Consider the following 20,670-nt stretch of genomic DNA (forward strand, 5'->3'; position numbering starts at 1 on the left):
ATGATGGGTCAGGAGATCCAGCATCCAGAAGAGCTACCAGCCTGCTGTCTGTGATGATCCAGCCTCATAGAATACTACAGTCAAAACTTAATAATTATTCTAAATTTTCTTAGTCCTCCCAAAAGGTTACAGATACCCCCAAGCAACAAGAAGTCATATAGAAGTCTATGCCCATGGTCCAAATAAACTAATTATTTGGTTATGGATATTATTATTTAAGGGGGGTTGGTTACAAGTTGCTTTTAGTTATTGTCAGAAAAAAAGTTGGACAAAAGAGATTAGATTCATGAATCTCCTTCTGAAAAATAAGGGGTATATAGAAAGGATAGGATAGAAGTGTAGATTATTGAATCTACTTTCACTTAAACTACTGGTCTTAAATATTTTAAGTTTGTATGGATTTTTGTATTTTGATACAAATTTAAAGTTCATTTTGCTGTGCAGTATGTATGTATCTACTCTTGTTTGGATTTTTGTGATCATGGAATTCATTTAAAATGTAACATATAATTAAAAATATAAATTAATTGTTATCTATAATAGCCAAACTTATACTCATGTTAGATATGCTCTTAAGATCATAAGCAGATACATTTAGATAGATAGGTTGTCTTAAAACATTTGAAAGACCTACAGAATATGGCATTTAATGTGTTTAATAACCAAAGGTTTCTCATGATAGTGAGACATGTCTCCTCCTGGCAGCACAATCTACTTCAGAGAAGATGATGGTCATTGAAAAACTCATATGTGTTTTCCTTCTTTATGACAAAGGCTAGCCATGTGAATAGAAACTACCCTTGCCTCAATTTCTGACAGTTTCTGTCCTAACTGGATCAATAGAACAAAAAAAGTGACTGCTGTACTTTGCTAAGACAAGGTAGGACAGCCTTTCAGAATTCCCTGCATCACAGGAAAGTCTCTCAGACATGTTAGGTCTGTAGGTCAGAGTTGTATGTTCTAACGGTACAGAGGAACATTGGGTAACTGTCCAGACAGCCTGATGTTCCTGTCATTAGGTAACATTTCATCTTTCTGGAGTCTTTGATGAAGTTAAATTGTAATTAATTCTTACTTAATAAGTTCTTTTGTTATATATAATTTTACTATGTTAAAACTAAAACCTTTTTTAGTTGGACAAAAAGGGAGAAATCTTGTGAAAGAATCCTTTCACATACTGAAGATTTGTCACTCAGACTGGTTTAACAAAACCTGATTGGCCAATAGGCAAGCATGGATTATAGATGGGACTGCCAAAATAGAAGAATGATGGAAAGAAGGGCAGAGTCAGAGCAGGTGCTAGCCAACCACCAAGGAAGCAGGATGTGTCAGAAAGGAGGAAAAATACACAGCCATGTGGTAAAACATGAATAAGAAATATGAATTAATTTAAGAGAGTCAGGTAGCAATTAGCCTGAGCTATCAGCTAAGTATTTGTCATTTATATTAAGTCTCTGAGTCAGATACTTTGGATGTGGCTGCTGGTTATTTGGGAGCAGGTAGTCTGGAGAGGAAAGTTCTGCCTACACTGACTCACTCTGTAGCCCATACTTGCCTGGTATTTACTCTATAGACCAGTATTGCCTCAGACTGACAGAAATTCTCCTGTTAACCTCTCAAGTGCTGAGATTCCAGGCAGGAACCACCTCTTTAAAATTCAGGCAATTCACATCATGTTCTGTGTTCCTAGAGTGTTGCAAGATGTTCATTTGTGTAGATGACTCTGAGAGGATGACAAAAGTGGGTTTTTGTTATTTTATTTTAATAATTTTAACTAAAAATTTATCCTTTCAATGTAAATATGCATAATTTAATAAGCATTGGAGAAAAGCATGTAAGAGAGCTGTCTCAGGAAGTAAAGGCACCCAGAGAATCCATAAAGTTGCCCTCTGACCTCCATGTGTTCTAACATGCACACACACATACACACACACTACATACACATGCATCATGCACACATGCATACATATGAACATCATACCCACTCATGCATCATGCGTACACACACACACTCAACATGCACACATACCCACTAAGTATTAAAAAAAACTGTAGCAACAATAATAATACTTTTAAAAAATATAAAAAGGCCTTCAAGAGAAGAGAGTAAGCTAGTTGGTGGTGGCTCACACCTTTAATCCCTCCACTTGGAAGAGAGGAAGGCAAATCTCTGTGAGTTCAAGTCCAGCCTGGTCTACAGAGCAAGTTTAAGAACAGCCACCACTACACAAGGAAACCCTATCTTGAAAAATCAAAAACCAAAACTAGGGAGCTGGGAAGAGCAATATTTGATATGCATGCTTAGTCCTCTGGAAAAAAAGCCAGTGCTCTTAACTTCTGAGTCATCTCTCCAGCTATCTGATTTCTCAAACTTGAAAGGTTTTAAGAGAAGACTAGAAAAACAAAACAACACACTATTGGTGAAAGGATGATCCAGAAGACCGAAAGATAGAAAACATCCAAATAACATATAATAAAGACATTATAAATGAAAATAATTCAGGAAAGAAAATCAGAGACAGTCTGGACATGGAACCTGCCTCATCCCTTCAGTCCTAGAGAGAAAAACACTGGTGCACTTGCAGGAAAATGTCAGAATGAAACCCATTCCTCCCTGGGATGGAGTTATAGCTCGGTGGTCAGAGGATCTGAGTTCAATCCCCAGCATTCACATAGTGGCTCACAGTCATTCATAACTAAAGTGTTAAGGGATCTAACACCCTCTTGTGCCATATGTGGACACTAAGCACACATGTGGTTCATTTACATAAATACAGGTAAAACACTCATACACATGAAGTATAAATAATAAAACATTTTTCAAAAGAAAAGAATCCCAATACTCTATAAGACAATGGGATGAAGGAAAGAGGGAGGAAAGGGGAAGGGAGGAAAGATACAGAAATGGAGAGAATAAGAAAGTAATACATGGAGAAATAGGGACTGGGGAGTTCCCAAATGAATAAATGACATCAGCCTACAAACCCAGGAAAATTTAAATAGGATCAATAGAAAAGCAACAATAAAAATAAAGACAAATTACAATAAAGAAGTAAGAAAAAAATCTTAAGGAGGAAAGAACCAACCCTCATAGGTTGCTTCCAGAATTTAGGCCATAAACTGTGAAAATGGGCTTCAGACAATCGATGGCCATCAGAACTGTACTGAGGGCAGATTTAAGCAACTTCTATTTCCTCTCATTGTTGAGAAAAATCTGGCAGAAGTGCCACGAACATTAGAAGAACATGTTTAGATCCTGGATTACATCTTGTGGAAAGCTAAACGTACCGTGAACGGCCCAGGTCCAACCATCAGTGAGATGGGCTGTAAACCACAGCAAGCAGACAGTAAAAAAAGGAAAGCAGCCTGGAAGATGCAGGAGGACCTCACTTGGAAGAATGACCAGAAAACATTAGGAAATTGTCCTCAAAGCACCTCAAAACTGATATAAACGGGGGAGAAGATGGGCAGGAAGTTAACAAATGTAGCCTACAGAAGAGTTACACAATCTTCTTGACAACCTAAGACCCCCTTAAGATCCGTTTTACCCCTCACACAATGTTTCCTTAAAACCTATAAATTAGGGGATAGAGAGATAACTCAGTGGTTAAGAGCACTGGCTGCTTTTCCAGAGGACCCAGGTTCAGTTCCCAGCACCCACATGATGACTCACAAGTATCTGTAACTCCTGGGAGCCTAACCATACTATACCAGGCATGGTGTGTTGCGCAGACATACATGTAGGCAAATCATCCATACACATGAATTAATAATATAATTTTAAAAACTAAATCAGGATTAGGAAGCTGACTCCGTGGATTGACCCATCAATATAAAGATGTGAGTTCAAATTCCCATAACTCACAAAAAGTCAGATACCACAGGCATGTCTGCAGTTCAAACAATGTCTGCAGCTCAATAGGAGATGGGGACAGGAGAAGCCCTGCAAGCTTCACCATGCAACTAGCATAGTGGGCACAGAAGCAAAGGAGGGAACCTGCCTCACATGGGATGGGAGATGAGGACCAACACCCAGTGTTGTTCTCTGATCTATGCACATGTGCCATCACACACACACACACACACACACACACACACACACACACACACACACCACTTTTAAACTTAGAAATGCCAAAAAAACAAACTTTACTAAAAATTTAAGTCCTTATCATATAGGAAGAGTTGGAGACAGCCCTTATGAATGGAAAGCTAAAAATCAGAAAGAGGAAAGCATCAGGGGCAGTGAGAACTGGGGTGCCTAACGGGGTTCCAGTGCCTAAAATGGAAACAAGAAGAAGAATAGAAACTTTCTCTGAATAAAGATAGACTAAGATCTGTTACACAAAGACCATAGAACTGTGGTCAAAGAAATGAAACAAACACTCACGTCAGGCCTGATGGTGCAGGCCTGTAGGCATAGCTACTCAGAAAGCTGCAGCAGAAGAATTACAGTTTTAAGATCAGTCTGGGCAACTGATTGATCCTTTGTCTCAAAATTAAAAAGTAAAAAGAGGGCTGTGGATGTAGCTCAGTGGTAGAGAACTTGCCTGGTAAACAGAAACTCTAGATTCCAACCCAGGTTCTGCAATCAGAGACACAAAACCACAAAAATGCTTGATTTTGTCAGTGCCCTCAGTATCAGTTTATTTGTGGATGCTTTTTCTTACATGACTGATACTAAATTTCAATTTTAACTTTGTAGAGGACAGAACTCACCAAACACAAAATGCGATGTAGTCACACAGGTGGGTCATACCCACATTTCCCCAGGATATATAACATATGCACAGAAGAAGGAATAAGATCTGATTAATGTTCATGAAAACTAAACCAGTCCTAGGGGAGGGAATATCCCAGCCAGTGCACAGAAAAAGCAACCAATTTCATACTCGTGGAGTTTTGAAAAAAAAAAAAAAGGCCCCTAAAGGAACTGGCACTTTAGTAGGTGTGGATTTGTTGGAAGAAGTGTGTCACTGTGGAGGCAGACTTTGAGGTTCTTTTTTCTCTAGCTTCACTCAGTGTGACAATCAACTGACTTCCTGTTGCCTTCGAGTCAAAATGTAGGACTCTCAGTTCAAGCACCACATCTTCTTGCATGCTGCCCTGGTCCCCATCCTGATGATAATGCACTGAAGCCCTGAACGTGTAAGTAAGCCAACCCCAATGGAAGGGTTTTCTTTAGAAATGTTGCTTGTGTCATGGAGTCTCTTCACAGCAATAAAAGATCCTAACTAATACACCATTTAATAGGGAGAATGCAAATGAACACACATCTCCGTCACCTCTGCAGTCTCGGGCAGAGAGAGGGGAGACTCCTCATCTCATCTGCTATTGGCAGGAAGAGCATTGACGCTACCTCCTCACAGGCCCTGTGGCAGCATCTACGAGCAAGTGGTCACTGCTGCCCTCTGACTCAGGAACTCCACTCTTGTTTGTTTTAGACACAATGAAGTATCATGAAAGTAAGGAAAATGAATCACATGGCCACTGTCCTTACAGCATGCTGGTGACAGTGAACTTTGGTAGTGACCTTAATGTTCATCAAAAGCAGACTGGTGTAAAACTCACGGTGAGGACTGGCAAGGTGGCTTAGTTAATGAAGGAGTTAGCAACCAAGGCAGATGACTTTGGTTGTATTCCAGAAATCACAAGACAGACGGAAAGAACCAACTCCTCTACATTGTCTCTGACACCAAGACACATGCATACATAAATAATCATAATTGATATTATGAATCTCTTCCTCCATATACAAGCACTCTGAATAGCAGGCAGCTGGTAGAAAAAAAAGAATACAAGAATAAAGCAAATGTACAAACGTTAAGGTGACCACTACGATAAGGTTTCTACTTTTTAAATAACCAAAGGCTCTAAATGCAGAACAATAGTACAAAATGAAAATACTCATAAAATAGTTATGAAAATAAGTTACGCAAGAAAAACAAAGGAAAAGATAAAGAGGCTGGAGAGGTCAGCAGTTAAGAACGCTGGCTGCTCATCCCAAGGGTGGGAGCTCAGTTCCCAGCACCCATGTAAGGCAGCTCAGTACTGTAAGTACAGTGATCTGATACCCTCTTCTGGCCTCCAAAGGCACCTGATCTAATGCCTCTCTCTCTCTCTCTCTCTCTCTCTCTCTCTCTCTCTCTCTCCCTCTCTGTGTGTGTGTGTCTGTCTCTCTGTCACTCTGCTTATCTCTCCCACATGCATGCACATATGCATGCACGCACACATACAGACGCACAGAGTATGTATGTTTTATAACACAAAGAAGAACCAGACATGATGATTGCACCTTTCGTCCCAATACTTGGGAGGCAGAAACAGGTGCATCTCTGTTGGGAGTCTCAGGCCAGCCTGGGCTACATAACAAGTTTCACAACAGCCTACATGGCACAATAAAAAGACAAAGAGAAGCTGTCTAATATGCCTAACATTTCTAATATGGCTGAACCCAAGACTAGGAACTGTGGGGAGTGTGTATGGATGACAGTTAAAATGGTTTTATCCTTTCTATATTTCCACAAAGTTTGAAAGTTTATAAACCACATTCGATTATAAAACAGGCCTGTTGGTGCAGTCCTGAAACCCCAGTCACTGAAAAGACCCAAACAACAGACAGGATCACAAGTTCAAGGCCAGAGTGGGCTGTAGAATGAGTTCAAAGCCATCCTGAGAGACACAGCAAAACCCCAATTCTAAAGTCTTTAAAATAGGTAGAAATATATGGTCATGCCTACTCAAGGCCCTAGGTTCAATGACAGTAATGGAAATTTATTACTTCCTGTGCAGTAGCAAACACCCTGACGGGCACTGTTTCTGAGGAGAACATCTGATCACCACTGTGGAGCAGACAGAGGTCGACCATTTCCTTGTCAGAGGAGTCACCCTCCTAGGACAGGACGCTGACATGAAAATAAAAACGTGCAGCTTGCCATGGCTGCAGCTAGCAAGGGCCTATTTTTTTTCCTTCTTGCTTCAAATCTGACAGGGAGAGCTCAGACCAGGAGTGAGCCTGGGACATCTTCCTAGGTGACAAGTCCTGCCAGAAAGGTAGGAGACCAGTACAGAGGGGACCCAGTTGCTGACCCTGAGACTCTGCTATTTGAATTTTCTCCCTGAGGTGACTTAGTGAAAGCAGAGAGAGGCAGAGGGACTGAGAACACTCAGATTTCATGAGATAACAGCAGAGCCATGTCACAGAGGTCGCCAGGAGTCCCTGACAGGTGTGACCAGAGTCTCCTTCTGACAGCTGACAGTGTTGCACACAAGAACGTTATGACTGTGGGTGATGACAAGCTGGCCTCGTCAGCAGATATCGTACTCAGTTTTAAAAGCTCAGAGTGTTTTCTCTCTCTGTCTCTGTTTGTCTGTCTCTGATTCTGTCTCTCTGTGTCTCTGTCATTCTCTGACTGTCTCTCCATCTCCATCTCTTTCTCCCCTCTTCCTCTCTCTTGTCTCTCCTCTCTAACTACAGTGCAAAGCTTCTTCACGTCCAGGGCTTTGGGCTGACTGAAGCTGCAGCCACTTAATCAAGACATGAAATCGCCCAAGCTGTCAGAGGGCAAAGTTACAGAGGGCGAAAGACTCACCTGTTGCTGAAGCTGCCACCTTCTGTCTCTCAACTCCTGCCAGGGTCATGTGAGGATGAGCTCTAATCCTTGGTCTTCTCACAGGCTTCCAGACCCTGAACTGTGACCCATAGCTGAGAGCAGGAAGTCAGCCTGAACTCTAACTCAGTGGAGAGGGCTCCGCCCAAATGAGGAAAAGAGAACCGAAAGTATTTCTCTAATCTTAAATGTGCTTCTCTGAAATACTGTCTCTTCCTTCTTTCCTTAAATGTGGTGGCAGGAGGGGGAAAAAGGGGAAGCCAGAGGATTAGTGGATTGCAAAGGGGCACAGCAAGGACTCACAGGGCCAATTCCCAGGAGTGCCTTAGTTATGCAAAGATGGAAAAACACAGCAACCCCAAAGCAACAACAACAAAATTTCCCTATAATACCAACTGTTCTCAGTCACCCCTGTGTCTAGGGAGAAGATTTACCAAGAGTTGGCTGTGATCCCTTTCTTGTCTTAGTCCTGGCTAAATTGGCTTGAGCAGAAGAGTATTTGTGTTGGAGAGAGATGGGGAAGGACGGCCAAACACTTTCAAGTTATCTCTCGGGTTAGCAGCAGAATCCAGAGCTGGATCCTGACCAAGAGAAGCTTTCCCTCAGACCTCAATGAAAGTGGAGCTGTAGGGGGAGGTCCCTCAGCTTGACAGACACTCTTCATCAGAGCACTGACTGAGGAGTTGTCATTCCAGCTAGAACTCAAGGGTGGGAGAAAACTGCCACAGTGGCCATCAGGGCCTAAGGACAAAGAACTTGTCCACCCTTCTGAGATGTAGACCTGGAGAGAGATGGGCAGACACCTCCAGAGAGTCCTTCCAGGAACCCCCTCAGTGATCACCAGGATACACAAGGTTCCTCTCTGTTGCTCCCTCTGGAAGACTCTCTGAGGAACCAGGGGACTGGGTGAGCCTGTGTCCTGTCAGGTCTCCAGCAGTCTTCTTGCCTGCGCAGACCAGGATTCTGTTCTCATCCTTAGCTCAAATGCACAGGGACAGGGCTGGAGCGGGGCTGACTGACAGCAGCAGCCTGAGGCCAGGCCTGAGGTCAGATTTCAGGGCTCCTTTCACTGTCTCACATGTTATCCAGGTCTCCAATTCTGCTTCTATCAGGAATAAAACTTTTAAAATGACTTTATTTGATTTTAAATCATGTATGTGTGTTTCTGTATGGGGTATACACACATGAGCGCATGTGGCTAATGATGTAAGAAGACCATGTGGGATCCCTGGACCTGGAGTCAGAGGCAGCTGTGCCACCAGATGTAGGTGCTGGGAACCAGACCCTGGTCCTCTAAAAAAATTAGAAAGCTCTTAACAGCTGATCCATCTCTAGCCCCAGACAGTATTTTGATCCTAAACATGTCTCTTCACGTTTCCTATGTGTCAGATGGTCTAGGACCAAGGTTGGAGAAAATGATAAACTTGGGGTTATGAGGCCCTAAACTTGTTTAAGCCTAAGCCTAAGCATGCGTCTTTCCTCAAGTTCACTTCTACCTGAGAACCAGGTGAGGAGAGGCCGGAAGCTGTACTGTGATGCTCTTTTACTCTTTTGGCTCTTTGAGGGGTTTGCCAGCCAGCTCCAAAATAAATCACACATGGAGGCTTATTTTTAGTTATTGATGCTTGTCCATGGCTTGGCTTGTTGCTTGTCAGTTTTAACTTTATTTGTCCCATCTACTTTTTGTCTCTGGGCTTTTCCTGTTCTCTTCTTTTTATCTTACTTCCCTTCTTACTCCGTGACTGCCTATGTGGCTGGGTGTCTAGCCCCTGCTCTCTTCTCTCTTTCCCCTTCCTTTCCTCTCCTTTCTCCTCCTATTTATACCCTCTGTCCCTTCCTATCCCTGCTCCTGTCTTGCTATTGGCCATTCAGCTTTTTATTAGGACAATCAGGTGCTTTCGACAGGCACAGTAACACAACTTCACAGAGTTAAACAAATGCAGCATAAACAAAAGTCACACACTTAAAAAGAATATTCCCCAAAAGGAAGTCCTGGGCAATTCCATCATCATTATGCAATTATTCTCAGGGCCCGGTGGGCACTGGGTAGGAACATCTGAGCTCTTAGAGACTGTGTTGAGACTGAGCCAATTCACTTAACAGCCTGACCTCTGCCTAGAACCTCCCGGAGTAAGGTAAGGTTTGTCAAACTTTGGCTGTCACAGACTTTGAACTGTGTGAGATGCTGGGGAGATAGAGGAGGAAGCATGAATAGTTCCAGGTGGAAGTGTGAAGGGAAAGAGATCTCAAGGCAGTGAAGGAGAAAGTCAAGGACAGGGGCACACAGGAGGTCCACCTGCCATCTTCTGAAACCTGAGGTCCTTCCATGAGAAACACGGTTGAAGAAACCCAGGGTCCTGATAATGCTCAGGAGAAGGTGGGATGCTGGTCCAGGTTCTCATGTCCGGGGAGTCCCTACCTCTAGTCTGCATCATCTCCCATAGCCCTTCAGTTCAGCTTCTGTGTCATCAAGTGGACAAGGACAGAGATTCCCTGTGTCCTGGGTACAGATGGGAGACCCAGAGATTATGCAGACCAATTACATCACAGATGCCTTTCCTTTACATCCCGTGCCACAGAGGCTGGTCATGTGCACAGCACACAACAAGGAAAGAGCTGGTGAACTCCCTTCTCCCCTTCCTCTTTTTTCTTCATTATTATTTTATTTACCTTTTTCATTTCTGTGCATTGGTGTTTGCCAGCACTTATATCTGTATGAAAGTGTCAGATCCATTGGAACTGGAGTTACAGTCAGTTGTGAGCTGCCATGTGGGTACTGGGTATTGAACCCCGGTCCTCTGGAAGATCACACAGTGTTCCTACCAAGTGATTCATCATCACTGTCCTAACTACTGAGCCATCATCACTGTTCTAACTACTGAGCCATCATCACTATCCTAACCACTGAGCCATCATCACTATCAGAGGGCAGTAGCCACTTTCTGGATAGAGTGGGTTCCAGCAAGCTCTACACCACCCCCTAATGGTTGTTACAAGTTGTAGGCTCTTTAGACTTGGATTCTACTGCCAATGATGGGAACCTAAAATCCTTTTCACAAGCTATGGAAACACTTGGGACTCTTGATAGATGTTCTGAGTTATTGCATAATCTTAATATTTGACAATCCATGAGCATAAATGAGCTTTTTGCCTATACAGAAACTCTTGGTTCAAATTGTCAGGGAGTTACAGTGAAACTGGCTCATCCACACCTCCTGGAAAATCCATCTTCCTTCCCAGAGAGCTACATTCAACTTGTGAGCACCAGGGAGGCCCTATCACACTAGAAGTCAAGTCATTTTGTTCCTCACCCTGAGGTCTTATGGTGGTGACCTAGAGTCTCCTCTAAGCACATAGTTCTCACTGGATCATAATTTAAAACACTTCAGAGTATTAAACAGTTTCAACAATAGATATGGTGACATTTGAAGAGAAAAATTAGATGTAAAGAAGTGTTTCACATGAGACCATCAGAAAGTACTCTGAATCTCTACTTCAATACACTCCTGTCTCCCTTTGGGTGATCTTACCGTCCTCTTTCCCCTGGAGTCCACACAGTTCTCTCCGAAGAGAATAGAAACGCAAAGAGAATGGAGACATTTTACTGATAGTCTTTGGCTCCCTCATCTATGAACCCTCCTAGAGGATATCCTTCCCCTGAAGTGTTGAGCCGTGCTGAATGAAGGACCTTGGGTATCCATGGTAGCTTCCATGCTAAGCTGTAGTGACAACAGTCAGATGGACTTCTAAACAGAACACCTGGACATCAGCCAGGCCCTTGACTTTCTCTTTCTGAAACAACTTCTTCATTCTCATGAGATTCTGTTTGTTCTGGGTTTTGTTTGTTTGTTTGTTTTATGCTTTTTGTTTTTCCAGATTCTACATGCTAGAAAATCTAATAACGAAGTTCAGACTGTCCCAAACAAGACTGTGACTGTTCTCAAAATCAGGCAATAGGAAGCAGGAGGTTGATTCTTGGTCAGCCGACTCAAGTTCTGACCTTTCTCCCCAATCCAGTCTGAGTTCTTCCTTCTGCAGAGGTCTCAGACTGTTTGGGTTTTCACATAGCATTCAAAATCACTACCCAAGTAACAGACTATTCTCAAGTGCCTCTTCAGGAACAAGAAACCAAGCTTCCTTATTCCTCACTGAACACAGCATAGGAATCCTCATTATTCCCACACTCAGCCTGGTTCTGGAGATCAGACAAAGCCCTCTGAGCTGCTTTACCCACTCAGGAGACACAAGTGCCCTACCCAGCAGCAGCAGCAGACATGAAGCGTGCCTTTAGGAGGTGAGACACAGCTCAGAACCGCACACTCTTGTGCTTGCACACTCACAGGAATGCATCAGGTTCGGTAAAGTAGGGAACACACCTCTGGAAAAGTCACAGATGGCTCTAGACTTTGAACTGGAGTTAGTACGTGCCATCTTTACAAAAGTGATGTAGATGTTCTGCAAAGCCTGAGAATTCCTCTTCTTTGCTGAAGGAGATGGAGTGATAGCATCAGTCTGGTCCTTGTTTGAGACACTTACTAAGTAGTCTTCACTTTCCAAGGGATTCAGGTTACAGTCATTGTTAGGGTCCTAGAGAAGTCCCACAAAAAATGCCCACCATCCATGTAAGCAATCGGCAAGAGCATTTATTATCTCTAGAGTAAGAGTTCTAGCATGTCGGGGCCACATATCTGACACAAAAACTGACAACCTCAAGAGTAGCTCAAGGCTCCTTTTATACACAGCTAAAGGAATTCTAAAGCAGTTAGGTCATCCTATCTGGGATTGGCCTATGTGCATGACAATCATATTAGTACATTGTTAATTGGTAAGAACTAGCAGGGGCTGCCTAGGGCTTTATTTTTCCATTTTTGGGCAATCTGGACAAGTCCCCCTTATGTGGTTATTGCCTTGAGATACTGGGGGGGGGGGGAAGGGCTGGGTCAAGCCTGGTATGGTCTATCTGCTTGTCCTTATTGTTGGGGGCATTGGTGATTGATTGCCCTTTGTTCATGGCTTGCTCAGAAACTGTTTGTTCAGTTTCAAGAGGCAGGAACTGAGCTCCAGTTCTAAACTGATTTATTAGGAGTCTGTCAGGTTATTTCCCTGGCCTTCTCATTATCCCCTTGAGTAGTGCATTATCTCAAATCCTGAAGATGTTTGCTTACAGACTAGTATTGTTATTTTAAACCCATCAGTGAGTCCGTAGAGACACATTCTTTGATAAACCTGACCAAGACATTATTTTTTTTGTCTTTTTAAAATTAATTTATTTATTTTTATTATTTAATTAAAAATTTCCACCTCCTCCCCTCCTCCCATTTCCCTCCCGCTCCTCCATCCCTCTTCCCCTCCCTCTCCAGTCCAAAGAGCAGTCGAGGTTCCCTGCCCTGTGGGAAGTTTAAGGTCCTCTCTCCTCTATCTAAAACTAGGAAGTGAACATCCAAACAGACTAGGCTCTCACAAAGTCATTACATGCAGTAGGATCAAAACCCAGTGCCATTGTTCTTGGCTTCTCAACCAGCCTTCCTTGTCAGCCACGTTCAGGGAGTCCGGTTTGATCACATGCTCCATCATCCAGCTGGCTTTGGTGAGCTCCCATTAGATCAGCCCCACCATCTCAGTGGGTGGGCTCACCCCTCATGGTCCTAACTTCCTTGCTCATGTTCTCCCTCCTTCTGCTCCTCATTTGGACCTTAGGAGCTCAGTCCAGTGTTCCAATGTGGATGACCAAGACATTATTATACACTGTCCACTGTTTAGAGCCAACAGTAACAGGATTAAGGGCCCAGCTAGGGTTGGTAGGAGGGTAGTTAACCATGGTGAACTGCTAAATGGGGATTCATAACATCCTTTATTTTGTTGGCTTTCTCATTGTCTGTCTTGCAGTCACTTCTAAGTACTACCATGGCGTCCTTAATAACTCCAGAATGGTTAACATAAAAACAGCACTGGTCTCCTAAAAACTTGCATTGTTGAAGGAACAATAGGCCAAGGCTCCTTCTGTTTTGGAGAAGAACTTCAGCTAGAGAGGAGAGTGATTCTTCCAAATGTGCAACAGATTTATCTAGGGCAGCAGCATCTCTATCTATTGCCATTCTCAAGGCCCTGTAATTTTGTTTCTTCTAATACCAAAGCTGAAGTTGTGGTACCTAGGACCCCAGCTATGTGGATGCCTAGGAGGGTGGGTACAAGACAGTTGTGATAACTTCTCATTTTTTTCTCTCTTAGTCATGTTTTTAGTTGGCGAAAGATTTTATCATCAGGCTAGTAGACTATTCTGACTGCACCAGGACGCAGAAATCTTTAGTCTGATTTAAAACCCGAGTATTAACACTGAGAGTCAAACCAGAGGCACTTTGCCACCAGGTGTCATCTGGTGGGTTCAGGAAGCCAGCTGCCATTGGATTCTGAGTGAGATTACAAAGATGGGAATAATCGTGCAGAGGTTGGCCTAAACAGAGACCAATTCCCATTACTAACAGAAAAGTGAGCCTCTCCTTATTCAGTAGTTGCCATCTGCAAGTTTGTGTGTCATGGGTTTGGTTCAGGGTCTTGCTGTAGGAAAATCCTTCAGTCAGTAGCCTTTGAGTTACCTGCCCACTTGGGGATGGCCTCTTCTACCATAAATGCCAAAGTAAAGCCTGCACTCCCTCTGGATTTCCTGTTCGAGCAGAGGACTGTGATCTGTGAGTCTACCCCTAAATAAATAACCCTTTATTATACTCAACTCTGAGCTAGTGTGGGCTTTCTTTTTAGTGTCCCTCTTCAACTGGCATCCTATGTGGATCCCAACTCCACACCTACTGGGTGGACCAGCCTAAAACCAAACGGTGAATGACGCAGAAGTTCTCCCACCCCCATCCGCCTGGCTTGCTTTTACCCACTAAGCAGCTTTTTGTAAAACCCTCACCACAATGAAGTTAAGTGCACTGTGACTTGGAAATTTCCCAAGCTAGCACACATTTACCCCCTACTGCTGCGTTCCCTCTGATGCAGGGAATGGCACAGCTTCTGATTTGTGCTCCCTGCTCATGAGTTTTGGACTCCTTGGTTCATTGGAATTGATTTAATTGCTTTCAATTTGCCAAGCAAAGCATATTTGTTCGTATTTAACCAGTACCAAGGCGGAATAGCAATGTGCTGCAGGACTGTTCGTGATTCTGAAATCGTGACACCTGCTGGACAATAAAGATTATTACACCTAAACAGTTTACTGGATCTTATAACACAGATAACAGACAACATTACCATGCAAAATTTTAATAACATTTTGCTGATACTATGGATTGTATTTTGCAAGGCTTATATGGTTATTGTGGTAAAACTATTTGTTGGATGTTGGACTCAGTTTTCTCTTTATATTATATCCTTAAAGAAATGATTTTTATAACAGAACCAAAAATGAGGCAATTTTAGAAATGATAGTCTATCCTCAGCTGCCCAAGGAACTAACTGGGGACATTGCCTTGGGCTCCTGGGAGCCACTCGAGGTTCAAGTCTCATGCCAACCCTAAGGTGGCTCCCTTAACTAAGATTTGTGCTTCCCTGCTCCGAAATGACCCTATCCTATAGCGATACCGATGAATATCTTGCATATCACCATAGAACCTTCATCTGGCGATGGATGGAGATAGAGACAGAAAACCACACTGGAGCACCGGACTGAGCTCCCAAGGTCCCAATGAGGAGCAGAAGGATGGAGAACATGAGCCAGGAAGTCAGGACCACGAGGGGTGCATCCTACACTGAGACAATGGGGCTGATCTATTGGGAGCTCACCAAGGCCAGCTGGACTGTGACTGAAAAAGCATGGGATAAAACCGACTCTCTGAACATGGCGAACAATGAGGGCTGATGAGAAGCCAAGGACAATGGCATGGGGTTTTGATCCTACTTCATGTTCTGGCTTTGTGGGAGCCTAGCCAGTTTGGATGTTCACCTTCCTAGAAATGGACGGAGGGGGGAGGACCTTGGACTTTCCACAGGGCAGGTAACCCTGACTGCTCTTTGGACTGGAGAGGGAAGGGGAGAGGAGTGAGGGGAGGAGGAGAAGGGTGGGAGGAGGGGGAGGGAAATGGGAGGCTGGAAGGAGGCGGAAACTTTTTTTTCTTTTTCTCAATATTAAATTAAAAAAAAAAGAAATGATAGTCTATACAGACTAACAATGAACCGCTATCTGACAGGATTAATACCATTGAAAATCAAAAGTTACCTGAAATAATTAATGCTATTGAAAAGGATAACAATAATTTTACAAACAAAATTCAATCCATGTCAAAGGGCACTGAGAAATTATCTGAAAGAATTAATACTGTTGAATTTTGAAGCCGCCAAACAATCCCACACCAGTTAAGAATTATGGATAATAAAAAGGTTAATTATTTATGGGGAATAAAACTTACAGATCACCATCCCAAACAACAGTTGTCTCATCACAAACAGGAAACAGAGAGTCTAGCAGCCAGAATGGGAGCTGGAAGCAAAAGAGAGGTTCAAGCACTAAAATATATAGAATTAACAGAGGGAATTGAATATATTCAGAAACATTCCAAGATAAATGATCACGATTTGACCTTCTGGCAAGAACTTGTATCCAAATGTTTAACTGACTATTCTCAAACAAGTGTTCCCAACCAAATGTTCAGAAGTTGCAATGGATTGTGTCTGGATGCGTGGCACGGCAACTGAAGCATTGTTATGACAGAATCCCACCAGAATTTGACAATCAAAAATGGTTAAAAAGTTATGATAGTTTAGTATATAGAGTATCTCTCCAGGAAGGCAATCTGCATGCTATTCAAATAATGTCCAAGGATGAGATGTTTTCTTTAAAGGAAAAACTTCATACCTTGGAATCACATGTGCAGATGAGGACCAAAGGCTAGGTGCCTCAATGAAATCACTAGAAATATATACAGGCCAGGAGATTCAGGCTTTACAAAAGACAGTAATAGAAAGATTTGAAATGATTGAGGAAATTATTGGAGCTGATGAGCAGAGAAAGAAGGTACAAGGACGGGATTTAACATGGCAAGTATGCGTCAGAGTTGACTCATTCAGGATTTTAGCTTCTTACCCTGTAATCTACTCTGAAAAAGCATCAAGTTCTAAATGCCCAAAAGGATGCAAAGAAGGTGGATGAATACCTATATGAATGAATTATCTGAAAGAAATTAAACAAGCAATGGAAACTTACAGCTTGCATTCAGCATTTGTTAGGGAGATGGTAAAGACATGGGCTTCTAGCAAGAAGGCTACCTTGCACAACTAGCTTCAGTTAGTTTTAGCAGTCCTGGATGTTGGGCCACAATTACTGTGGAAATGTTATTTGAGAGAAGAGGCAAATATTTTAGAACAACAGGGAAAAGCAAAAGAACTTGAGACTTCCCAAGATCAAATTCTAGGTGAGGACACTGATGCTGACCCACAGGCTCAAGTTCTTTATGATGAACAAATCTTGTCCCTATGCCCCAAAGCAGCCTTAAATGCATGGGACAGGATTCAAGAACGAAGAAAATGAATTGAATTATATGCCAGGGTTAAACAGGGCTAGAGAAAACCCTTCATTGACTTTTTTTTTTTTACAAAGATTAATTAAGGCTGTGCAAATAGGAGTAACAGTGCCAGATGCTAGATGAGTACTTATTGAAACTCTGGATTTTGAAAATGCCAACATAGAATGCAAAAAGATACTTGGGCCTTTAAAGATTAGATCAGCACCAATGGATGAATGGATCCTGCATAAATGAACATTGAAATATTTGACTGTGATACTGACTCTTGTGTAGGAGAAGTACTTTGCAAAGGTATGAGGATGATGTGGGAGTCATCTTTGTGTGTTGCTTGTATTGGTAAATGAATAGAGAAACTGCCTTGGCCTGATAGGACAGAACTTAGGTAGGCGGAGAAGACAGAACTGAATTCTGGGAGAAAGAAAGCAGAGTCAGAGAGATGCCATGGATCCACCAGAGACAGTCGCTGGGAATTTTATCCAGTAAGTCACTGCCATGTGATAAAACACAAATTAAATGAGATGGGTTAAATTAATATAAGTTAGCCAATAAGAAACTAGAGCTAATGGGCCAAGCAGTGATTTGATTAATATAGTTTCTGTGTAGTTATTTCAGGTGTGAGATAGCCAGGACGGCCAGGAACAAACCAGCCTCCCTCCTTGCAACATGAGGAGATGTCAAAATGCCAAATATTTTAATTGTGGTAGAATAGAACATCTGAGAAATGATTTCAGACAAGGAATTCCTAGAAATAATGTCTCCTCTCAGAATGGCAAAAATAAATAGTATTAACTTTCTGGATTACATAGAAGGTGTGGCAAAGGCTGACACATTGGACCAATAAATGCAGATCAACAAAAGGCAGACAGGCAATCTGATACTATTGGGAAACTCCTTGGGGGGCTTCTCACAAACTCCCAAGTCAAAAGTTGTCCAGTCATTCCCAGTCACTGTGGAGGACATGTATCACCAGGAAATTTTTAAAAATCCAGAGCTTTTGTGTAAAAAACCATACTGTTCTGAATGGTGAAATAAACATGGAGGATGAATCAGAAATTCCAATAAAAAATAGGAAATGTATATTCTCATGGACTTCTATAAATGATCAAAGACCAAAGCTAAGAGTACATATAAATGGTGTTGTAATTGTGGTTTTGATAAACAAGGGTGCAGATGTGAGTATCATAACTCCAGAATTTTGGCATCCAACTTGACCTCTTCAAGAGGCAGATGTTCAAGTCCTAGGAATTGGAACCCTATCTTTTGGGGGAAAAAAAGCATGAGGTGGGTTTAATACACAGGGTCATAAGGACAGAGAGGAAGGCTAAGGCCACATGTGGCTAATATTGCAGTGAATTTGTGGGGTCATGCCCTGCTGCAGCAATGGAATACCAAGATCAACATTCCTGCAGTCCCAGAAACTCATACTTCTGGGAAGAATAGTATAAGGTACTATACACAAAGGTCACTAGCCATTCAGGTTGTACAAGAATACAAAGCAACTAGCAAACCTTTAGAGGTACCAATGTCCCTACCTTTAAAATGATTAACTGAGAAACCAATATGGGTTAAACAGTTGCCTTTAGCCGTCACAGTAAGTATAATGTGTGTATGTGATTGCCATGTATCAATAAAGTTGTGTGTGTGTCTCGATACGAAGCAATGTCTAAGTGCACTTGCATCATTAATAATTGGAAAAAAAACCAGTTGCCTTTAACAGAAGACAAACTGTAGGCTTTAGAACAGCTGTACAGGAACAACTAGATGCTCACCATATTGAAGAATCAAGTAGTCCTTAGAATTCTCTTGTATTGTTGTTAAAAAGAAATCTGGTAAATGGAGAATGGTGACAGATCTAAGAGCTGTCAACAAGGTTATTAAACCTATGGGTCCTCTTCAATCTGGAATTCCTCTGCCTCCTCTATTACCAGAAGGATGGCCTCTTATAGTTATTGATTGAAAAGATTGTTTCTTCAATATATACTTGTCAGAAAAAGACAGAGAAAAATTTGCCTTTACAGTTCTTACTTAATAATAATCCTCAGCCTACTAGGAGATTCAAGTGGACCCTCCTCCCACAGGATATACTCAATAGCCCCAGCCTATGCCAATACTTTGTAAGCCAGCCATTGGAAATAATATGTAAAAAATTTTCTAAATCTTATAATTTACCATTACATTGGTGACATTTTGCTATCTGATTCAAACGCAGATACTTTAGAAAGAATGTTTGAAGAAGTAAACAAAGTTTTTTCAAAATAAGGATTATTAATTGCCTCTGAAAAAATATAGAGTGGAGATTCTGCCAGTTACCTAGGTTATAAAATAGGTTTACAGAAAATTAGAACACAAAGGCACAAATTAGGAGAGACCGATTGTGGACTCTAAGTGACTTTCAAATATTGTTAGGAGACATTTTCAGTCTAAGATCTAACACCTGATCTAATAGTTCATTTAAACCAAACATTATATGGTAACATGATTTGAATAGTCACAGAGAATTTAACCACTGAAGCAGACATGCTTGACATGATGTCATGATGTGGATAGCACTACTGTAAGACCTGTTTTGGGTACCAGGTGCTCAAGTTGGTTCCAACTTGGTTAGCTGAAATGGTGCACCTTTTTACAACTTTCTGGCCAGAGCTCTAAATAGGAACCTCAGAAAAACCCTACCGAATACTCAGACACTATTTGCATTTCTACCAGACAGTAATCTTGAAACTTAACCATCATTTTACTTTCACAGGATCACATAGAAAGAACATCACCCCCATGACAGCTCCAAGTAATTCTAGAAGACAATGTCCCCTCTCCTAACAGAGTTTATCCTCAGGGTTAGGGACATCAATTAGGGGTTGATTATAATTGGTATAGGATTTGGGGTTGGGGGGAAATTATGTAGCCTTTTGGAAAAAAAGGGAAACTGGATGGGATAATAGATTAGTGTGAGCTTAATCACAGTAATAATGATAGTGAGTAATAGAGTGAATATTTGTGAACTATTATTTATAGGCAATTTTCATTGGTATAGATTCTTGTATATTGAAACAAACTTAAATTTTATTGAATATGTTCCAATTTTAGTCTACAATGTTTGTATAACTAGGCAAAGTTATTTTGTCATATTGTATGCATACATGCTTCTAACTCTGCTTAAGACATTTTGTATATTGATACTATTTTAGGATGTATTTATCATATTGCAAAATACATTTCTACCTCTCATCAAGGTACTTATACATTGTTTACATTTGAGGTCATTTTCCTCATTTGTCACACAGTTGTTTAAAAATTATTTAATATTCTAATATGACATCTTAGTCTTTAAGTTATATAGTCATTAAGAATTATAGGTCAATAGTCATCAATATTTGTCATACTTGTAGTTAGACTAATCAGGTTCTTTAGATACACAGGGATTGTATTGGCATAGATAGGTAATCTTCAACCACTTTGAAGAGCTGTAGAATACGGCATTTAAATAACGCAGGGTTCTGTTGACATGTGACACGATTTCTCCTGGCAGCACTGATCTGTTTCCTGAG

The 20,670-nt window shown here is 41.7% G+C and overlaps 1 protein-coding gene across 1 annotated transcript in view; it reads right to left on the reverse strand.

The window, feature by feature from the left end:
• LOC121447140 (nuclear body protein SP140-like protein) overlaps positions 1–7,693 on the reverse strand; it is a 93,515-nt gene extending 85,822 nt beyond the window's left edge. Inside the window, exon 1 of the mRNA XM_041650221.1 lies at positions 7,593–7,693. The gene's annotated coding sequence lies outside the window, so the exon portion shown is untranslated. The remainder of the gene's footprint in view (positions 1–7,592) is intronic.
• Between the last annotated feature and the right edge of the window lie 12,977 nt (positions 7,694–20,670).

Source organism: Microtus oregoni, unplaced genomic scaffold (genome assembly GCF_018167655.1).
Source record: "Microtus oregoni isolate MIOR12 unplaced genomic scaffold, Mior012 000004F_ref0000308, whole genome shotgun sequence".
Lineage (NCBI taxonomy): Eukaryota > Metazoa > Chordata > Mammalia > Rodentia > Cricetidae > Microtus > Microtus oregoni.